We start from the raw sequence: 12,375 nt of genomic DNA, 5'->3' as shown, positions 1-12,375 counted from the left end.
GATCAGCTTCAAAAGGTGGCCGCCGGCTCCAAACAATGGGGAACTCTCTTTGGAACCAGCTCCCTCATCAGCTCCGAGCATCCTCCTCCTTGATGGCCTTTCCGTAAGGGCTTGAAAACACTTCTTTTTTCACAAGCCTACAGATAGAGACTTGGCCTTCCAAGCCCTTAGCAGGACGCTGCCTTAATCCCAGGCTGCGGTCCATGGTCAGGGAGTAGGGATAGGCTTTTTGTGCCCTGACACCCCCCCCCTTCTTTTTATATTTCTGTTTATTTCTTGTCTGTTCCCCTCGTTTACTTAGATGTCCTAGTTTCTTCTTTTTGCTCTTGGAAACTGGATACCCCCAGCTTGTTGGTAAGCGCTTAGACGCGAGTTTCACAACTCGCATTCGGCGCTCTATAAGTATTTATTCCAATCCAATTCAGAGAAAAACAAGGAAGAAATACCATAGCGTAATTCAGTTTTAAAACTTTTTATTTAACTTCAAACCCCGCTTCCCCTTATAGGATTTGCACTTACAAAATATACATAGAATATGAGCAAAACAATTCACATAGAGTCAGCTGACTCAATCAGGAAACAGTACGGTATCTCCTACCCCGCAGCGATAGTTTATTTCTCAGCGGTCGTTGGTGCCGTGTCCCGAGAGGCTCACTAGCATCAATCATGTACATCGTATGGCTACCACCGATGCGTTTTGTCATTCATGACATCATCTGTACATGATGCTAGCGGAATTTTAAATACAGTTGAAACTTTAATCAAGTTTGTAATAATATAATGTATAATGTGTTTCATTATTTTGTTGTTGTTTTTATCCATTACTTATTGTACTTTGGTTATTAGGATGCTTTTTTTGTAGAAAGCATCTACTTTATCTACCCCCTGAAGAAGACGAGTTAAGTTGAAATGTGTTGGGGTAGCATTCGTGGACTTTGTGGGTCCCTCCTAGTAGATTGATGACCTTGTTGGCAATTCTGTGTATTTGTTGTATGCAACCTTTGGATTCTTTTTTAATCTTTGTACAATAAAATTAATGTATTTTATTCTATAAATATATATATTTTTGTGTGGTGCCTTAAAAATCCTATCCATCATTTAGCTTTTTGTACTATTGGATAATGAGTGAATACAAACTCTGTTCGGTCTGTCCTCAGAGACCTAGGTAATCCCTTATTGAGTGCCGCCATATTGCCTCTCACACCATAAATAGGTAAGGTGTGGCAGTCAATCACAGCTGGCATATCAAAGACACTTTTGACGTTCCAGAAACAGCCATGCTTTCTGTATATGTCAGCAGCCTGGGAAGAGAGGCCGGGTAGCTGGTGTTGTAGATGTGAAATTAACTATTGACTTTTGACAGATAGTCAAACTTTGCAAATCTATAAGGCCTCGTACAGACAAGAGGATATCCGCTGGAAACGGTCCGCCGGACCGTTTCCAGCGGATAAATCCTCTGGCGGATTTGGATCTGATGGCTGTACACACCATCAGATCGAAATCCCCACGGAATACATCCGCGGTGACGTGCCGCGACGATGACGCGGCGACGTGCGCGACCTTGGAAGGTAAATACTTCCACGCATGCGTCGAATCATTACGACGCATGCAAGGGATGGGAGCGGACGGACTGATCCGGTGAGTCTGTACAGACGACCGGATCAGTCCGCTGGACTGGATTCCAGCGGATAGATTTCTTAGCATGCTAAGAAATTTTTTTACGCTGGGAATCCATCGGCTGGATTTGTATCCGCCTGAAAATGTCCGATAGGCCGTACACACGACCGGATCTATCTGCTGGAACTGATCCGTGGATCAATCCCAGCGGATCGATCCGGTCGTGTGTACGGGGCCTAATAGTTTGCCTTGCATGCTTTGGGGAAATGAGGAGCACATTTCAAACATCTAATGGAACACATTTTTAAGGTGCCTCTATGTTTTTGTGCTTGGTTAATTGAAAGGTTTATTTTAAAATAAACATGCATTTACATATCATGTCTATTGTCTACCAAAAAAGATTACTTCATTATTTTTGCATGTGGGCTCAATACAATCATTATGATTAGCCCACATTCAGCAGCATCCCACGCACCTCTTATAAGATTCGATACTATCAAGGTCAGTATGTTGACAAACTAATTAAGACATTTCTTGTATTTCTAAAACTTAAAAACTTGTTATCAAGTAATACACAATAGCTCTGTAAGATGGCTGTTGTGTTGTGTGCTTAGGTTTTTACAGGGTCATAAAATACTTTTAGGGTAAAGTGATTCCAAATCATAACTGGATGACATTTGGTTTGCTAATGTACTTTGTATCAAAAAACAAAAATACAATTTTCACCTTTTTTCAACTCTTGTTGTTTGTCACTGCTGCTGACTTCCCTAGCCCAGTGACAGCTTGCACTTAAGCCTAGCACACACGGGCCAAATGTTGGGCAGCATTGGCTGCTTCAATAGAAACTGGCTGACATTTGGCCCGTGTGTACTGCAGCCGGTCCGAAGCTGGCTTCTGTCGATGGGGCATGATTGAAAAATGTCTGCAAAACAGCATAGTGTTCTGGCAGGGGAGATCTCTGTATAACATCTTTACACAACGGTCTTGAGCCGCACTGTGCATTACAGGCCTCCTGACGAGAGTCCCACTCCTGACTCACTACAATGTCCGTCCAGAGCAGCAAGCACTGTGAGTGTACACTACAATTACAGGCCTGGGGCTTCCCCTCAGACCACCATTGGTTCAGAGCACTGTGTGTGCGCATTTCAAGCCTCCTCTGACCACCGGTATCCAGAGCACTGTGCATTACAGGCCTCCCCTCAGACTGGAGACCACCATCCAGCACTCAGAGTCAGACCACAATACCAGAACTCTGTGCGTTACAGGTCTTCCCTCAGACAACCATCCAGAGCACTGTGCTGCATTACAGGCGTCTCATACCCCTATCCAGAACACTGTGCAGCATTACAGGCCTCCTCATACCACCATCCAGGCCACTGTGCAGCATTACAGGTCTCCTCAGACCACCATCCAAAGCACTGTGCAGCATTACAGGCAGGCCATTGGGACTACAGGGAGTTTTCTGGTGGGCCGATGGCTCAGTGGGCCGGCTTCAGTGACAGCGGAACACCGCCCCTCTCTGCTCCTCTGTCTCTCCCTTCCCGCAGCGCTCACCTCCTCTCCCTCCCCGCAGCGCTCACCTGGGGGGAACAAAGAGGTCTTGGGAGGAGCAGGGGGGATGACAGAGGAGCATGGGGGGAGGGGACAGACAGCTGACTCAACAGCTATGGCCTGGGAGTTTCTCACTTTTGCCTAATCTTGTCCCATAAGGGCGGGCACCGAACTGTTTCTTTGCCCCGGGTGAAATAATGTCTAGCTTCCCCACTGGTACTGCCTATAAGAGTACCAGTACCAGCCGTTCTACTCTAATAAAGTAGAACGGGGGAGAGGAGGCTTGTGTGGTGGGGGGAGGTGCAGGAGTTGTCCGGCCGCCATGGGAAAGACCTATCAAAGTCGGCCAGTCTTGATGAAGTCCAGGGCCAAATTTCTGTCCCAGTCCAGCCCTGATTACAGGCCGCCTCAGACCACTGTTCATAGCACTGTGGAGCATTGCAGACCACCGTCCAATGCACAGTGCAGCATTATAGTGAATAGCAAAGGCTCACATCATTGCATGACCTACTGCTGCCTTATGCGGAACATACTAAAACCCTCCAGAGTGACACCATGTCCATGTACTTTTTCCACGTCCATGTACTGAGGACTTTAAACAGAACAATAGCTACCAAGACCTTGCCACAATTGCACAGCATATGAAAGGGAATGTAAATTAGAGTTTGAATTTGACTCTTAGATCCGACTGATGTTTTCTCGCAACTTGCAGCCACTACTTATTTTGTCAACCCTACTGTCTGTGAAACCCTTGTTGATCTGGTGGATGAGAATATTTAGGAACTGCTTGAAAAGGAAGAGGTGTATGCCGTAAGAAAATCCACATTGCCCCGCACACAAGAGGAGGAATTGTCTGAAGATGATGTGGAACAGAAGAATATTGAAAAATCACAGAAAGTGGAAGAAGCACCATCCATTTTTTTCTAAATGCCGCAGTAGACCCAGGCAGAGGATCTCCCCAAACAGCATAGAGTAGCAGATCAAAAAATATAAGGAAGAGCTTTTGCCACCATCACTGAGGACACTGAAACAGATTTTTAGATTTTATCAACAGCTAAAACCTATTGCTATGCCAGTTTCTCAAGCCTTTGCAGAGAGCGTATTCACTGTCACAGGTGACCTCTCTAGAGGCCGCTGGAATAGAGCAATAGTCCTGTTGGCACAAAGTGCTTTCTAAAATATATCAAAACAAATAGAAGTGTTTTATTCTCCAGGTTTTTCTATTTCTCACATAAGAAGCATACCTTATACTTGTGGGTTGTGCTCATTGCCATAGGAAAAATCAATAATTTACCAACAGTTTTAATTGTTTCATTTAAATTCATAGAAAAAAATGTGTAAGCTACAAATGCCATTAGTATGTGGAACAATAACAACCCCACTTTTTATCAACTCCTCTCTATCTTAACATTCACAAATTTGACAATAGAGGTAAATATCACACTAATGAAAAAGAAAAATGGAACAGTAACTTTCAAAAGGGGAAGCCTTATGTCGGGGTCCTGCCCCTAGTAGTCATTTTAGTGTGATACAGTATTTACCTCTATTGTCATTGCAAATACTGAGAGAGAGAGGAGTAGAAAAACAGTGGTATTATTGTAGACTGTGCACTTTTTCTTTGAATGTATCTAACTGTTGAAAAAATAAAGTGACAGTAAACTGATTTCTATTGGATTCTTCATTAGATTTTAGACAACTAAAATTAGTTTTAGTCTACTAAAATGATTTAAGTCAACTAAAATGTACTGGAGATTTTAGCTGACTAAATACGACTAAAACAATTGCAGGGGACTAAAATGGGATTTTAGTCAAACGACTAAGGGCCAGATCCACAAAAGGGATACGACGGCGTATCCCTGTTTCTATCTTTGGAACTGATCCACAGAATCAGTTTCCAATAGATAGGCAGAAGATCCGACATGTGTAAGGGACTTACACTGTTGGATCTTAGGATGCAGTACCGCATCCGCCGCTGGGGGCATTTCGAGTCGAAATGCCGCTTCGGGTATGCAAATTAGCACTTACGGAGATCCACGAAGCTTTTCAGCTTCGTTTTTTCTCCGTAAGTATTAGTTTGCAATCGTAAAATTAGGGCTTTTACAAGGCCTAAACTGTTTAGGCCTTGTAAAAGTAGACCCTTCTATCCCGCATCGCCGTCTTTTTTTTTTCCAAATTTTTTTTTTTTACGCCGCAACTCGTATTTTTTTTTTTTACGCCCGTCGCGATTCTCAAAACCCGGCGCAACGTAAAACCGCGCAAAGCACGTCGGGAAAATGACGTCGTGAGCATACGCAGTACGGCCGGCACTGGAAAGCGCCTAATTTAAATGGGACTCGCCCCATTTGAATAGGAACGCCTTGCGCCGGCCGGATTTAAGTTACACAGCCGAAAATTTCTAGGTATGTGCTTTGTGGATCGGGCACTTAGGTAGAAATTTTGCGGCAGTGTAACTTAAATGGCAATATTTAAGTTACGGCGGCTGGCTGTGGATCTGGCCCTAAGACTAAATCGAAATTTGCTGCCAAAATTAACACTGTACTTCTCCATTGGGATGATGATTTGATGTTAGTAATCTGTGCCCTTTTTGCACCATACATAGTGCTGAGTATTCTTCTTGCACTCCAAGCTAGAAACCCCTGGAAACAGGAAAATGTCGACCTCGGGCAAGACTCCTAATAAGGTTGGTGAGACCCTCGGTGCCAGATATAAACTTAAAACTAGCCCAAAATGAGTCTCTTCTTTGAGATAGTGTAACAGCACTGGTGAAGGGGATGAACCACAACTGCGGTTTGCAAGGATTTCAATGCACTTGCTTATGTGACAACTCAGTATTGGCCCCAGGCGTCACTCCTCGCAACAGGAGTTTGGGGGATCTCTACATCATCTATCTGTCACATAAAGAAAGGTGTTGAGTTACTGAGGATGGATGCATTACAACATGCGACTAGAGCTTAACGTTTAAAATTATAGAATGTACTAAAAGATTGCAATGCACAACTATACGCTAGTGATTATGAATATAACATAGCGTCGTGCATTAGGCGACTAAGGGAGAAGGTATAAAATACTTCAACCCCTAGCATAGAAGGTTTAGGCGAACATGTTCCGCAACTTTAGGGCATAGGCCCATATACAAGTAGTACTTATGTCAGCACTTAGTAATTAAGTATTGTTGAGACAACTAGTAGTTACATATTAGTAGCAATTTATAGCTTAGGTACTTTGAGAGTACACGTGGTAACTAGGAGTTGTAGTGGTAACTAATAGTTACGTATGAGAGGCAATATAGCTCAGGTACTTTGAGAGTACATGTAGTAATTTGTAGCAGCAACTATTAGTTACATATGAGAGGTGATTATAGCTCAGGGTATTTGAGTATAGAGGTCTCCTTAGGATATTCCAAACAGTCCTTTAGTACAACAGTATATCCAAATATGTTGATAGTCCGGAGGCATGATAAACAATAGCAATTATATAGATGGAGCATATGTAGCAGATCTTACTATAGCACTATAAGTGATACAAAAGCTACTTATCCGTTTTGCAGGCTTCAGTATAGGCAATAAGGATTCAGTGGTGAAGGATGTTCAGCAAGGGGGCCTCAAGGTTGTGGTAGGTGCAATAGCACTAAAGTAGTAGTTACCTGGAGCGGTGTTGCAGCATGGGGAGCGATGGCAGTGTGGACGCAGAGAGTCTGTTGCTAGCTGGTAATAATGTTGCCTCCATAGTAGTGTGGCCGGAACTGCATGCCAATAATAGAACGAAGTACGTTTGTAGAGTGAATGCCTTTATAGGCTGTGGGCAGCTGCAGTGCATCAGCACTGAAATCAAGCAAACCGGCGTGTTGCCGGCGCACTTCCACCTTTCAAGCTGGAACGCACTAGGGCACCGGGCGATGGCGTCATCGCGCGAGCGCCGTATGCGTTCCAGCACGGAACGCATTACGGCGCCGAAGGCGCCTGTCATAAGCAAGGAGAAGGTGTACAGAGCGCTTGTTATAACAGGGAACAGCCGTCGAAAAAGTGGCTGTTACAGAGAGACACAGCGTATTGGGTGATAGTGTTACTAAAGACAGGGACATGTGAGTGTCAATTGCCCCATAATGCACGATGCTTAGGAATGTGACCTTGGGAGGTCACTATTTGTCAAGTCTATTTTTGAAGCAGAATTAGGAACTGGGAGGCAGATACGTCCTATCGCTAAAGAAGGGCATCTGGTGGAAGCATTATTAGTCCCTAGAATCATCTTTCGTGTAAAATAACAAGTAGTGGCGCCAAGGAATAGTAACAATAAAAAACGTGAGTGCAGCTGCCCCTTTAATAGTGAATAGGACCATTTTGAAAATGAATTTAAAAATAAAAAGGTAAGGCGCTAACTCAAATAGCTTAAACAATAAATAATCTGTGCAAAATCATCCAGTCCAAAATATGTGAGTTCCGCAGTAAAACAGTTCCATAGATTAAACCAAGGAAAGTCCTCACAGAATATTCCATTCACCTTGGTAAAGAAAAAATATGTGCAGTAGTGAGTTAGTGTTTTGCCCGTGCTCCACCATCAACTGTATGTGAGAAATGCAACTCACCAGAAACCCACATTAAGTAAGCCTTATGACAATCAGACTCCTTTGAACAGCTGTATATCTGAAGGGGATGGTTCTCAGCTCCAGAAGTATCTCCTTACATTGATGCACCATAAAAGCTTGGGAGAAGCTTAGTGGATATCATAATGCATTAGGATTATTAAAACAAAAGTCCCAGCAAGTAAATAACAAATGCACACTTACATTTACAGGTGCTGTAAGTCAGCACCAACATGTACAGCCAACACAATAGACTCGCCGTCTCTGCAAGTCGCAGCGTGCGTACCAAGACACAAGAGGTCAGAACCCCCAAAAAACGAAGTGGCGTTGGTAAGGGCAGACAAGCAGCCTCAATGCATTTCGTTATCAACACATCACCAGGCAGAGCCTCACCTGCCATAAACAAAAAATAAATTTAAAAAACAATTGAGCTTCGAGGGTCGTAGCTCGGCGACCTGGGGTCACCTATGGTTCTGGAGATACAGAGCTTTTTGCCTAGCCTGTCAGAAGCTACATACAGAGCGGCCAGTGTACAGAGGTAAGTAGTATGATGGGCAGTGTACAGAGGTCAGTAGTATGTAGGGCAGTGTACAGAGGTCAGTAGTATGTAGGGCAGTGTACAGAGGTCAGTAGTATGTAGGGCAGTGTACAGAGGTCAGTAGTATTCAGGGCAGTGTATAGGACAAGTCTGATCATTGGAGGAGAGCAGGCTGAGTTCCCAGCACAGCTAGAGAACTGACCACGCTGTGTTCTCCTGCTTAGTGTAGTCAGTTTTTATTAGGAAAGCAAAGGGACTGTCAGGAACACCAATGATTTCACATAAAGTACTGTAAGCAATACAAAGAGAGGGTTACTTTTCAATACAAGTACACCAAGTACACGGTACAGCAGACACATATCAGGAATATGAAATGTTGCGGTAACAAAAGCTTTAAGTATTCTCTATTTGCAGCTTGTTAATTATATTGGTTAACTGTTACAATCTTACTATTTTCTGTTGTTTGATTGTTGACTGCAGTGTTATAGATTTGATAGCGAACCAATCCATTGCATTCTTCCCTTGCTGATTTATCCCTGTATAATCTTTTTTATCCCAGTAAAACTTTTTATTACTTATAGCAATTGCAATATATAGTACTTTGCTACTACAGGTTTGTGTAATTTCTTGTATGTATATGTACTACTGTGTTTTGGGGATGGATACATGCAATGTATATGTGTGTGTGTGTATATATGTATATATATATATATATATATATATATATATATATATATATATATATATGTTATGTATCACGTACCTGGTAGCCTGAGCCCGATGGTAGGAGGAGGCCTCTCTTACAGCTCCGGCTCGTGAGCTGCCGGATTGGGAACAGCAGACTCAGGAGCCTGGCGGGGTAGGAGTGCCGGCGTGCTGGGTAGGTGAAGCAGGTGCTGACTTCCTCTGGAAGGGTAGACTGGAACTGCTGAAACCAGGGACGAGGGTCAGCGACCCTAATGGAAGGTGAAGGTTCACTGTAGTAGACTGGGAGATGATTAGGTTAAAGACAGCAGACGGAAGCAGAGTCAGGTAAGCCGGGTCACAACAGATGGTTCAGGTAATCAAATGCAGCAGGCAGAAGAGTAATCAGAGTACAAGCAGGAAGGTCTGGCAACGGTAGATCAATCAGAAGAGGTAGTCAAATGGAAGCCGGGGTCAGGATCGGAGAGATACGGATGGTCAAACAAGCCGGGTCACAAAGTTCAATCAGAAGTTCAATCAGGTAACAGGTTCTCAGGTTCAAGTTCAATCAGGGACTGCAGATCAGACAGCAACTTGCACGAAGCAAGGACTGAGCTTTTAAAGGCGTTTTGGCGCCAAGGAGGGTTCACGTGCATGCGCGCACTCCCCCTGCGCACGTGCACGCGCACGTCCTGCTGATGCACGCTGTTGTCTCAGCCCAATGCTGGGCTGACGACTTTGGGAGGTAAGTCCCTGACATTGCCCCCTCCCAAGGGGCAGCCTCCGGATGCCCAGTCGGGCCACTTTGTCAGGGTGGGCGAGAAAAAATGCACGTATTAGTCTTTTGGCATGGATATTACCTTCGGGTTCCCAGGAATTGTCTTCTGGTCCATAACCTTTCCACTTGATCAGGAATTGGTTTTGTCCTTGTCTTTTCCTACAATCCAGGATAGTCTCCACCACGAATTCCTCGTTGCCATCGACATGGATCGGTTCGGGAGGTTTGGACCCCCTATTAGGAAAAGGATCCGGAACTGCGGGTTTTAACAAAGAGACATGGAACACAGGATTCACTTTAAGAGAATCAGATAAGGATAGTTCATATGAGACTGTATTGATTTTTCTCTTGACCGGAAAGGGTCCCAAAAATTTTGGTCCCAATTTCTTGGACGGACAGGCTAGCCTAAGATTGTTCGTAGAAAGCCATACCTGGTCTCCTGGTTTCAGATCCAGCTCACCTCTCCTTTTTCTGTCAAAGAACCTCTTAGGCCCGGTACACACGAGCAAACATGTACGATGAAACCGGTCCGTCGGACCGTTTTCACCGTACATGCCTGCCAGAGGGCTTCTGTACGATGGTTGTACTAACCATCGTACAGAAGTCCGCGCGTAAACAATACGCGGGGCGTGTCCGCGTCGTCGCCGCGACGATGACGCGGCGATGACGCGGAGACGTGGGCGGGCCTGCCATTTAAAGGCTTCCACGCATGCGTCGGGCGGCTGGACATGTACGGTAGGTCTGTACTGACGACCGTACATGTCCGAGCAAGCAGGATTCCAGCGGACGGTTTTAAAACACGTCCAGGAATATTTGCCCGCTGGGAAAAGGCCCGGCGGGCAAATGTTTGCTGGAATTCGGCCCGCTCGCGCCTACACACGACCGAACATGTATGCTGAAACTGGCCCGCGGACCAGTTTCAGCATACATGTTTGGTCGTGTGTACGGGGCCTTACTGTCAGCCTGGGCCTTGGTCACCGCTTCCCGTAACAGTTGGTTATTGCGGTTGAGGAACTCCATGGTGCTCTGTACAGCCGGAACTGAGGACTCTGAAAGAAAGTCTGGTAAAAAGGTTAAGTTGAAACCATAATTGGCAAAAAAGGGAGATTGCCCCGTAGCAGAATGACTGGCGTTATTGTACGCAAATTCTGCTAGGGGTAGCAGAGAGACCCAGTCATCCTGGGAGAACGTTGTAAAACACCTGATGTACTGTTCCAAAGTCTGATTGGTTCTTTCAGTTTGCCCATTGGTCTGGGGATGATAGGCCGAGTATAGAGCAAGTTCAATCTGTAGCGTTTTGCAGAGGGCTTTCCAGAACCGAGAGGTAAATTTAACTCCTCTATCTGACACGATGTTGGAGGGCACCCCATGTAGTCTGACGATTTCTTTAATGAATACACGAGCAGTCTCAATGGCAGAAGGTGTATTCTTTAAAGGAAGGAAATGGGCCATTTTGGTCAAACGGTCCACAATCACAAAAATGACGGAACAACCCTCAGAGCAGGGAAGTTCTACAATAAAATCCATGGCGATCATTTTCCATGGTCGATCGGGCACAGGTAGTGGTTTCAATAGCCCCCAAGCTTGGTTTCGGGGTGTCTTGTTCCGGTTACAGATAGGGCAAGATTTGATATAGGACTTGCAGAAATCCTCCAAGCCGGGCCACCAGAAGGTGCGGCGTACTAATTCCAGAGTTTTACGAACCCCAAAATGTCCTGCCAGTGGGTGATCGTGCAGATGTTTTAAAACTTTGACTCGAGTCTTTTCAGGTACAAAAATCTGGCTTTCTTTCCAAAATAACCCATCTCTGGACTCTAGAGAGATATTGGGAGGTTTGGAAGATTCAGAAGATGCTCCTCTGAGTAGGGATAGAAGATCAGCATGTAATAGTAGAAAGCTGTTTTCTGGAAGAATGGTGTCAGGGGTAGAGGTGTCCTTTGGGTTGTCAAACATTCGGGACAGAGCATCTGGCTTGACATTCTTTGATCCAGGGCGATAGGTGATGTGGAAACAGAAACGGGAGAAGAAGAGAGCCCAGCGGGCCTGTCGGGGTTTCAATCGCTTAGCAGTTCTTAAATATTCTAAGTTTTTATGGTCCGTATAAATTAACACGGGATGTGCAGCACCTTCCAACAGGTATCTCCACTCTTCTAATGCGGCCTTGATGGCCAATAATTCACGATCATCTACGTTGTAATTTCTCTCCGCAGGGGAGAGTTTTCGGGAGAAGAAGCCCATCGGGTGTACTAAGTCCTTGTTCCCAAGTCGTTGAGATATAACGGCCCCTACAGCGACTTCAGAAGCATCCACCTCAAGGAGAAAAGGTAGAACCGGGTTGGGGTGACTGAGGATCGGAGCAGAAGTGAAGAGTCCCTTCAAGGTGTCAAAGGCCTTCTGAGCCTCGGGGTTCCAGTGGAAACGGAAATTTTGTCTGGTAAGCTGTGTAATGGGAGCAACGATGGAAGAAAAACCTTTAATAAAGCGTCTATAGAAATTCGCAAATCCTATAAATCGTTGTACCCCCTTTTTATCTAAAGGTACTGGCCAGTCCAGAATGGCAGACACTTTCTTTGGATCCATCTCGATTCCCGTCGGGGAGATTACCAGACCCAGGAACTGAATGGTGTG

Source organism: Rana temporaria, chromosome 7 (assembly GCF_905171775.1).
Source record: "Rana temporaria chromosome 7, aRanTem1.1, whole genome shotgun sequence".
Lineage (NCBI taxonomy): Eukaryota > Metazoa > Chordata > Amphibia > Anura > Ranidae > Rana > Rana temporaria.
This window is presented reverse-complemented; position numbering follows the sequence as displayed.